This window comes from Choloepus didactylus, chromosome 4, assembly GCF_015220235.1.
Source record: "Choloepus didactylus isolate mChoDid1 chromosome 4, mChoDid1.pri, whole genome shotgun sequence".
Lineage (NCBI taxonomy): Eukaryota > Metazoa > Chordata > Mammalia > Pilosa > Megalonychidae > Choloepus > Choloepus didactylus.
Genome location: NC_051310.1, coordinates 189,134,071 through 189,143,873, shown reverse-complemented (window position 1 = coordinate 189,143,873; position 9,803 = coordinate 189,134,071). Strand labels below are relative to the sequence as shown.

Genomic DNA, 9,803 nt, shown 5'->3' with positions numbered 1-9,803 from the left:
TCCCTCACTGGCACAACTCTGCCACAAAGTGATCATGACTTCCCTCAAGAATGTTGCATAATGACCAAGACAAAAGGTAACAAATCATGAGTAACATAAAAAATATAGTCCGCTATTACCTAAAATGCCTGTTTTTTAGAAATATGCACTGCAATTTTTTCTAGAGCAGTGATTTTTTTTGAGTAAATATTATGAAAAGGCATGGTGTGCTTCTAGGAATTAGTCCATATTGTTTAAGATATCATATCTGCTGGATTACAATTTTTCATAATATTCTCTCTTTTTTCCCAGGTCTCAAAGTTATAATGCATGGTTTAAAAGAAAAGAAAGTATAAAAAAAAGAAAGCTGGTTATAGTTTTGAGGACATCTAGTAAAAGAGAAAAAACAGTGGGAAAGAAAGGGGGACATGTTTGGGGAGAATCAAGTGGCCCAAAATCCCATTCCCCCACCCACAGTCCAGCCATTGAACCATGACTGAAAAATTAGGTCAGTTTTGTACAAGTGTTTTTTTTTTTATTTTAAATCAAATCACAAGAAAGCTGGCTTGGCTTCTCTTTGAGCTTCTGAAATCACTGCATGTCCAACCTCTGCAGTCCTCCCTTTCCACACAGTTTCTTTTGGCTCTCCTAAGCCTTGGCTTTCTCCCAGTCTGGAGTTTCCAGGGAGTGTCAGCATCAAGTTAGGAAGGCTGCTTCAGTGGTCTAGGCATCCATCTGTACTCTGCTTGTAGGTCTCCTAGGGTAGAGAGGGATAGGAGGGACAGACCCTGCCCATGCAGTCCTCACCATGGATAGGGAATTAGATAGCATCCAAGGGCTCACCCTCCTTTCCCCTCTCACCCCAATTCAGGTGGAGGGGGAGTAGCTCTTACTAGAGCTTGTGATAGTGAAGGTTTTGTCTCAACACAGAACATGTAAGTTGTGAACCTGAGGTCATCTATCACTGGGAGCAGGTTGAGAAGGGCTGGTTCACTGGGGTCACTGAACCAGGACTTGATGGGGATGGTGTTGTCTGGATGGCTCTGTAAGCCCCTGGGGAGTTATCCAGGATCACAGTGCTGGAGAGGTCACTGTGGACCAGAGAGAGGTCCTTGATGTAACTGCCCAACTCCAACATGTAGTGTTGTCCATAGTATCTCCTCTTAAGGATCCTTCTGCTATTGTCCAGTTTGTCTGCCATGCTTTCTGTGAATATCACCATCTCATACCATTGGGTTACCACTTCTAAGAAGAAATCCACATGGATGCTCATGTGTAATAAACTGGACAGAATGCTTGTCTATTACCACCTTGAGGATGAAGTCAGATGTTTCAGGCAAAACCTGTCCTCCACCCCATCATGGTGGGAGTGGATAAGTGTTTCATCCAGATCCAGTACTCAGATCTTTCTCTTCACTTGGCCCAGCTGATGCTGGGACACAGGAGATAAAAGAAGGATATCATATCAATGAGTTTGGTACTGAATTACTGTGCAGATCTGCCTCCACAAAAGGTAAATGAAGAAAGTCCAGAGCTTGATGGTGAAGGCCATGGACAAGCACAGCCCCAGAAGATACTGTGTCCACATCAACCCAATGACCCTGACACCACTTGCTCCAGGGCCCCTGTGACCCAGCATGACCAGGCCCCCAGGCAGCCCTTCCTTCCAGGAAGGGAAACATGGAACCTGAGTGGCTGTAGAGGTTGTAGAGAGTGGCACAGAGCAGAAGGCTCAAAAAACCACCCTGGCAAGTGGGAAGCCAACAGTGCAGGCAGCTTGGGAACAGTGGGTGGATCCCATGCTGGAGGCTGGCAGCAAATAGGCAGGGTGTGGCATCTATAGCTTTGTGGAGGTTTTTAGGCTGAAATAGGTCAGGCCATGATGAGACAAGTGGGGAAGGGATGGAGAATTGGGAGAGGAGGTAATGGGGGTGGGGGGAGAGGGAAGGAGCCATAGTATTCCAACATATTTATTTTGTAGGGTTGATAGTAATGTCATTATTTTCATTACTAATTTTAGTGTAATATATAGGTATTTCAATTTTGTTGATCTTTTCAAGGAGCCAACTACTAATTGGTTTCTGTTCTCTAACTTATTTCTGCTCTAATTTTTATTTCCTTCCTTCTACCTGCTTTGGGTTTAATCTGCTCTTTTTTTTTTTTTTTCGTATTTCCTTAAGATGTAAAATGTTATTGATTTGAAATAGCTATTCTTTTGTTAAAAATAGTTTTACTGAGATATAGTCACATACCCTACAATCATCCACAGTGTATAATCAATTATTCACAGTACCATTACATAGTTGTGCATTCATCACTAGAATCAATATTTCAACATTTTCCTTATTCCAAAAGAAATAAAAATTAAAGTAAAAAGAACACCTAAAACATTCCATCTCCCCCATCCCCCCATTTTAATTTTATATTTTGTCCCCATTTTTTTCTACCCATTTGTCCATACACTTGATAAAGGAGTGTATGCCAAGTTTTCACAATCACACAGTCACACCATGTATTTTACATAGTGATGCAATTGTCTTTAAGAATCAAGGCTACTGGGTTACAGTTCAACAGTTTCAGGTATTTCCTTCTAGCTATTCCAATACACTAAATACTACAGAGGGATATCTATAAGGCACATAAGAATGCCTTCCAGAGTGACCTCTGGAATCCATATGAAATTTCTCAGCCACTGCAACTTTATTTTGCTCCATTCTTTCCCCCTTTTATTCAAGAAGATTTTCTGTGTCCCTCAATGCTGGGTCAAAGCTCATCCCCATCTGCCATGCCCCACATTGCCATGGAGACTTCCATCCCTGGGACTCAAGGAGGGCAGGGAGTTCACCTGCCTCATAGGCTTAGAGAGAGAGAGGCCACATGTGAGCAACAAAGAGGTTCTCTTGGGGAGACCCTTAGGCATGATTATAATGAGGCTTATGCTCTCCTTTACAATAAGAAGCTCCATAAGAGCAAGCCCCAAGATTGAGGGCACCTTCTACTGGATTGTTAGTCCTCAGGTATTATGAGAATATCAGTAATAAACAAGGTGGGTAAGTCCAAACTTTCTACATTTTTCCCCAGTTCCTCAGGTAGACCCTGCAAATATATTTTTATTCTCTGTCAAAATTACTTTGGGATGTATCAGGATTTCCCACTAACCTGTACAAACTTAACAGATCCACTTCCTATTCATAGTTTATGTAATTATGATGTTTGAACAACCTGAAAGTATATGTTAAATTATTTAGCGTGCTGCAGAAAATATAGATCCTGCACCAAATAAGTATCTCATCCCTTCATCTCACACAGTGGTTGAAGTTTTCAAAACACAGTCAATATCTTCCTTTACCCTTTGGCTGAATTTGCCTTACCCCTAAAAAGATCTGCTTTACTCATATCTGTAATTGAAGTATGAACTCTTTTTCAGCTTAACAGTTGCTGTATGGGGTAATATTGACATTCATAGCTGATGAGCTCTAGTTCTGAGTTTCAGGTATCACACAGATATGCAAAGTTCCAGAGACTGACCAGGTTACACACAGAGTTCAGCATCTCAGAATTTAGAGATAACCATTACAATTCAGGCATAGATATGAATGCTTTAAGAGTTTACAATTTAGGGACCATTACAATAAGCATTATCCTGATAAGCTGTGCTCTAACATTCAATTCTCAGGGTTTACACATTGTAGTTCATCAATGTTAATGAGGCATTATAAGGTTTGTCTTCATTTCTGGCATACTTGATTCCAATTGCTGTCCTTAATATTGATTCACCTAGTTGTGTGTTTCACAGCTTCATTCCTTCTTGCTCAGTGTTCTATTTTATGCACACACCACAGTTCACAATTCTGTTAATCAGTCAATGTACCCTTAGGCCACCTCCATCCATTGCAAATTGTGAATACTGCCACCATAAACACCAGTGTGCAAATGTCCATTCATGTCCCTGCTCTTGTATCTTCCATGTGTATACCCATAATGAGGTTGCAGGACCTTATGGCCCCCACATAGTTAACTTATTCTGGAAACATCACACTGTCCTTCAGATAGGCTACACCATTCTACTTCCCCACCAATAGTAAATAGGTGCATCCTTCAGTGTTTTCTCCAGACCTTTGATACTTCTTTATATTTTCCCTGCAATTTTACAGAGATATATTCACATATACAATCATCCACAGTGTACAATCAATTCACAGTATCATATAGTTGTACATTCATTACCACAGTCAGCACTTGTACTTAATCATTACTTCAAAAAAATGGAAAAGTTAACTGTACTAATAAAAAAGATTAAAAAATAAAATGTCATATAATATAATATAATAATAAAGTCAGACAACAAAACCACTACAATAATCCCATACTCCTCCCTTATATCCCCCTCTCATAGACATTTAGCTTTGCTGTATTGCCTTTGTTACATTTGCTGGAAGCATATTACATGTTACTATTAACCATAGACTCCAGTTTGCTTTGATTATACTTTTCCCCAATACCATCCCTTTCCAACACCTTGCAAGGTAGACATTGTTATCCTACATGTAACAACAATTTTATGTTTGTATATTTAGTCACCATCATTAACCACTGTAGTTTCATTAAGTTATGCAGTCCCAGTCTTTATCATCTATCTTTCCTTCTACTGCCATAATTTCCCCTAGCACTCCTGGGAATTTGTTTTCATAACTTTTTGGTTCATGTTGTTAGAACTGTGGTGTTTATTTAGTGTTTGTTGCTTTAAATTTTGGATACAGTTCAGAAAAAACTAATATATAATAAAAATGAAGTAAGGAAACTTAATATTTAAAAATTAATCACAGTGATGGCAAAATAATTTTCTACCATTCCTGCCCAAAATTCATTACCTGAATCATATCAAGAAGCACATTTTAATAAATGTCAATTGATGTATATGCTACATAATGATTCTTCAGTGCTCTTCAAATATATCAATATGAAGAAATATATATATATAGAAATGTTACAGTATATCATGAATACCTGAAAAGAAAGTGTAATACATGATATGAGACAGGATTATGTAATAAATTTATTGATTTTTACTTTCATCTCTAGCATTTTCATAATTATGGTATTGCTGGCTTGAAAGACATCATAAAGGTCATTGGTGTGATATGGGAAAGGCCACAAGATGTGATACTAGGACTATTTCATGGATAATTTCTTCATTGTGGAAATTTTTCTATGAATACCTAGGAGAATGTTTTTGTTTATAGATAAATATATAGAATAATATATGAAGATAGAAATGTTGTGTTTATATATTATTTCCCATTGGTTGAGATATAATGTTATTATCAAGAGTAAATTAAAAAAATGGCATCTTTGTGAGAAGAAATGAAATAAATATAATTCAGATGATGTGGCTGCCCTTCACATGAAGGCAGTGAATCAGAGCAGGGTGAATTTGCACTGACTTGCCTTTCACTGGATTTGGGAATAATATTCAGAATCAGTGCCAACTGGATCTACTCAATTGGGAATCAGCACATTCTGGATCAGATATACTAGGTAAGCATTCTTGCGATTTATTTTGTTACTAATATAGATTTCAGAGGCCGAACACAGGTGATACCATCTGGGTTTCTCTATCCCAGGGACAGAACCATGTTAATGGGGGAAACTCTGTGGGCTATGAGTTACCAGGTGTGCACTCCCTTTGACAGAGCCAACAGAGGCTTGTTCCGGGATCACAGTAATCTTTGTTGTATGAGAGTTCTTGGACTCAGCAACTAATCATATTCACTTGTCACCATAATCCCTGCCTTCTGTGTTACACCATTGCTTTCCCAAATTATGCAATATCTCATTCAATTCAAATTCCACAGCAAGTAAACATAATTTGGGCTTTGTAACATGGGACTCCCAGATGGTCTCACAGAATGTATGCTCTGACAGTTACATCTGGCAGGCAGAATATACAGCAGCAAATTCAGGTTTAAGATGACAAGGGATTCAAACTTACTTTCAGTTAGAACCTTTGAAGGGCAGGATTTATCACAAGTGCTTACATTTTCCTTGATTACAGGCAGTTTTTGGAATGAGCATGGCTATGCCACATCAAGGGCCCTCCTGATATGGAGTAACATTGATTCTAAGAAACCTGCCTCAATCCAACATTATATTCTCAACCATTGAGTAACTATATTTGCCAAACCTCAGCCAGGGGAATTTCTCTTTTATGCACGAGCAGTCAAACCAAACAGGAAGACCCCCTTGTGCTTTGTGTCTTAGAGTATTTCTGGGAGAGCTGAAAGCTTATATTTCTTCACGTGTGCAGATCCTCTTGGCTGCAGATGCATCCTGATAAAGCTACTACACCCATTTGTGGCCCCAATTCCTGCACACAATGACTGCCAAGTTTGTGGGCCCTTTAAATTTCCAGACCTCAGGAAGATCCATTGTATTTGATACCTGTTGCTTAGCAACCCACCTCTCATTGTGAAGCAGGAAGGTAGAACTGCACATGTGCATTCATTTTCCTGGTCAGAGCCTGAAATCTAGACCAGATTGAGACCATGTTCTGAGTCTGTCTTCTCCTTTCAACTAGGGAAAGTAGGTTTCTTCCCTGAAGTTTCTTAGCTCTTGGATTTCCTTCTGTATATTGTGCACCTATTGAATCATGAATTCATATTCGGAGTGAAAGAAGGGATTCAGGAACTGTTAGTGTTCACTGCAGCATGTTGCTCACATCAGGTTCAGAAGAGGACTTTTGAAGTTGGATAACTGGGACTTGAAACAGTGTATATGCAAGAATAATAAGAGGAAATTAAGAAATCCAGGAGTGTGCAGCTATACACATCTTTCAGAAAATAAATGGCCTTAATTAAGAGTACAGTTTAAAATATCAGAAATGTTATTTCATCAACTGAATGGAAGATACCACAGTAATTCAAACTAGGAACATGAATCAGACAAGAGTTAGTTTTAAGGTAATTTGCTTTCTTAATCCTTTGGTTTGTGTTGTAAGAACTGTGGTGTTTTTTGGTGTTTGTTGTTTTAAAATTTGGATGAATTTCAAAAATAAAGTAGTATATAATAAAAATGAATTAAGGAAACATAACATTTAATAAGTAATCAGTGATGGCAAAATAATTTTCTGCCATTCTTCCCCAAAATTCATTACCTTAGTAAAATCAAGAAGCACCTTTGAATAAATATCAATTGATTTATATTCTACATGATTCTTCAGTGCTCTTGAAGTATAACAATATGAAGAAAAAATATATATAGAAATATATTCAGTATATCTTGAATAAATATACCTGAAATGAAAGTTCAATATATGATATGAGACAGGATGATGTAATATGTTTATTGATTTTTTACTTTCATCTTTAACATTTTCATAATTATTATGGTATTGCTTGATTGAAAGATATTATAAGGGCCATTGGTGTGATATGGGCAAGGTATTGAGTTGTGATACTAGGACTATTTCATGCATAGCTTCTTGATTGTGGAAATTATTCTATGAATACCTAGGAGACTGTCTTTGTTCTTAGATAAATATATAAAATAATATATGAAGATAGAAATATTGTGTTTATATATAATTTTCCAGTGGTTGAGAAATAATGTTATTATCAAGAGTAAATTAAAAAATGGTAACTTCATGAAAAGAAATGAAATAAATATATTTCAGAAGATGTGGCTGCCCCCTTCATGAAGGCAGTGGGTCAGAGCAGGGTGAATTTGCACTGACTTGCCTTTCAATGGATTTGAGAATAATATTTAGAATCAGTGCCAACTGGATCTACACCCAAGGGAATCAGCACATTGTGGATCAGATGGATGCAGTAAGCATTCAAGCAATTTATTTTCCTACTTAGATAGATTCCTAAAGCCAAAAAACAGATGATACAATCTGAGGTTTCCTATCCCAGGGTCAGAAGCATGTTAATTGTGGACATGGTGTGAGCTATGAGAGTTTCCATGTGAGAATCGCCATTGTCTGATCCCATGGATGCCTGCTCCATGATCATTGTATTCCTTGGTGTTTGGGAATTCTTGGACCCAGCAACAAACACTGTACTTGCCAGAAGTCTCATTCTGGGCCTAAATGCTGAGTAACTGTCAAAGTGGTCCTGTGATGCAGAGACAAAATGATCTGTGGATAAGCTGATATTTTTTGAGTTGAGTGGGTTGGAGGCATGATTGTAGACAGGGATGGAGACTCCCAGAGGACAGCCATGATAGTGTACCCTGAATTCTGTTTGCTTCCTGGTCCAGGAATCATCATTGCCCTGAGGGAAATACCTGTTCTGGGAGCCAACACACCCTGGCTCCCTCAGTGAGAATGATCCACAGATTACAGTGAATGCCCACCCCATGTCCCCCTTTTACATGGTGCTGAATTTGGGAGGGATTAACCACAGAAGTGGCACATATTTTGTTCCATATCTGAAAGCAAGTTTATTAGTGAAGGAAGAAGGCATCCCCAACACATCAATTCCCAAATTTGCTGATGCCCAAGGGAGTAGGCCCAAGTGGCACTGACTGTGACCATTCTTCTCATACCCCATGAAAGAAGGTCAGTGGAATCTCACCCTCATCTGACCCTGTGACTTCATGAGGAGGGAAACAAACACATGTGAAGTGCCTTTATTTCATTTATTGTTTTGCCAACTTAACATTGATTCATACTACATTTATAATAAGGTTTTCTTTAACAATTGGAAATTTGTGTGTAAAAAAGTCAGTTTCTTCAATTATTCTTCTAGTATTTCACTTAAGAACAGAGACATTCTGTTATGTATTCACAGGAACATTACTACAATCATTAAATTAACCTGGTTGTAGTAAAAGTATGTCATCCAGGGGCCCTGTCCCCACCTCAAAAATTACCCAATCATGTCATATACCAAGCAAAATGTTAATAGTAATAATAATGATAGAAATGTAGAAAGGCACAAAACAAAAATAGTGTCCAGTCTCATAAAAAACATTGCAATTCTTTTTCAGGTACACTTATTCTCTTTCATCTCAATATATCTCAATTTTTTCCTTCATCAGAAAATATTAGAAAACTGCTAAAATAGCCTTTTAAAGAATATTACTCAATTTTTGTATTTTTTTAGAGGTTCTTACTGCTGAAATAAAGTTTTTGAATTTTAGGCTGTCATCTAGTTCCAGTTACACTACTTCATATCCCTCATATCCTCTTTCAAATAAATTCTTCTCTGCTGAGCCTTGTGTGCAGAATCAGCCACACACCACACTGAGTGTTTCTGAATCTTTCCCATTACCCCAAATAGGAATCCCTGTACCCAGGTGTGCCCAATATACAGCAGGAACTCCCAATTAAGAAACCTCAGGGTAAAAGTCTCACTGGGGCTCAAATCTGTGGTGAAGACAGAGTCAGTGTAGGTTCCAAAGTGGCCTAGAAACCTGGAGGGTGCTTGGAATGCATATGCATGAATTACTATGACCCTCACCTCTTTCACAATGAGCATGAGGTTGCAAAGCAACAGACCTCTATCACAATGACTGCCCTGTGGTTTGAAAATGTAAGTAGCACCCCAGGTGTTCAGGTGGTGGTGGAGGTGTTGTGGCTTGTGCAGTTTGGAGTAGGTGTATGAGGATGATTCTTCATCCCCAAGGATCACCTGCACCCCAGATGGATGGTGAGCTTTTGACTTTCCCTGGAGTATGCTATACTGGAATGCCCAAGGCAAATTCCAGTTGGGTGTGGGGTGGGTGGAGATTTAATGAAGTGCTTCTGGCCAAGCATGGGCCTGCCTGTCTTTTCCAATGGCACAGAACTTACTGCTGGATCTTAGAATGCATCTTAGCAT

The 9,803-nt window shown here is 38.6% G+C and overlaps 1 pseudogene; it reads right to left on the bottom strand.

Annotated features, from left to right (window-relative positions):
• Positions 1-871: 871 nt before the first annotated feature.
• On the bottom strand, positions 872-1,567 carry LOC119530821 (annotated as a pseudogene).
• Positions 1,568-9,803: the final 8,236 nt, after the last annotated feature.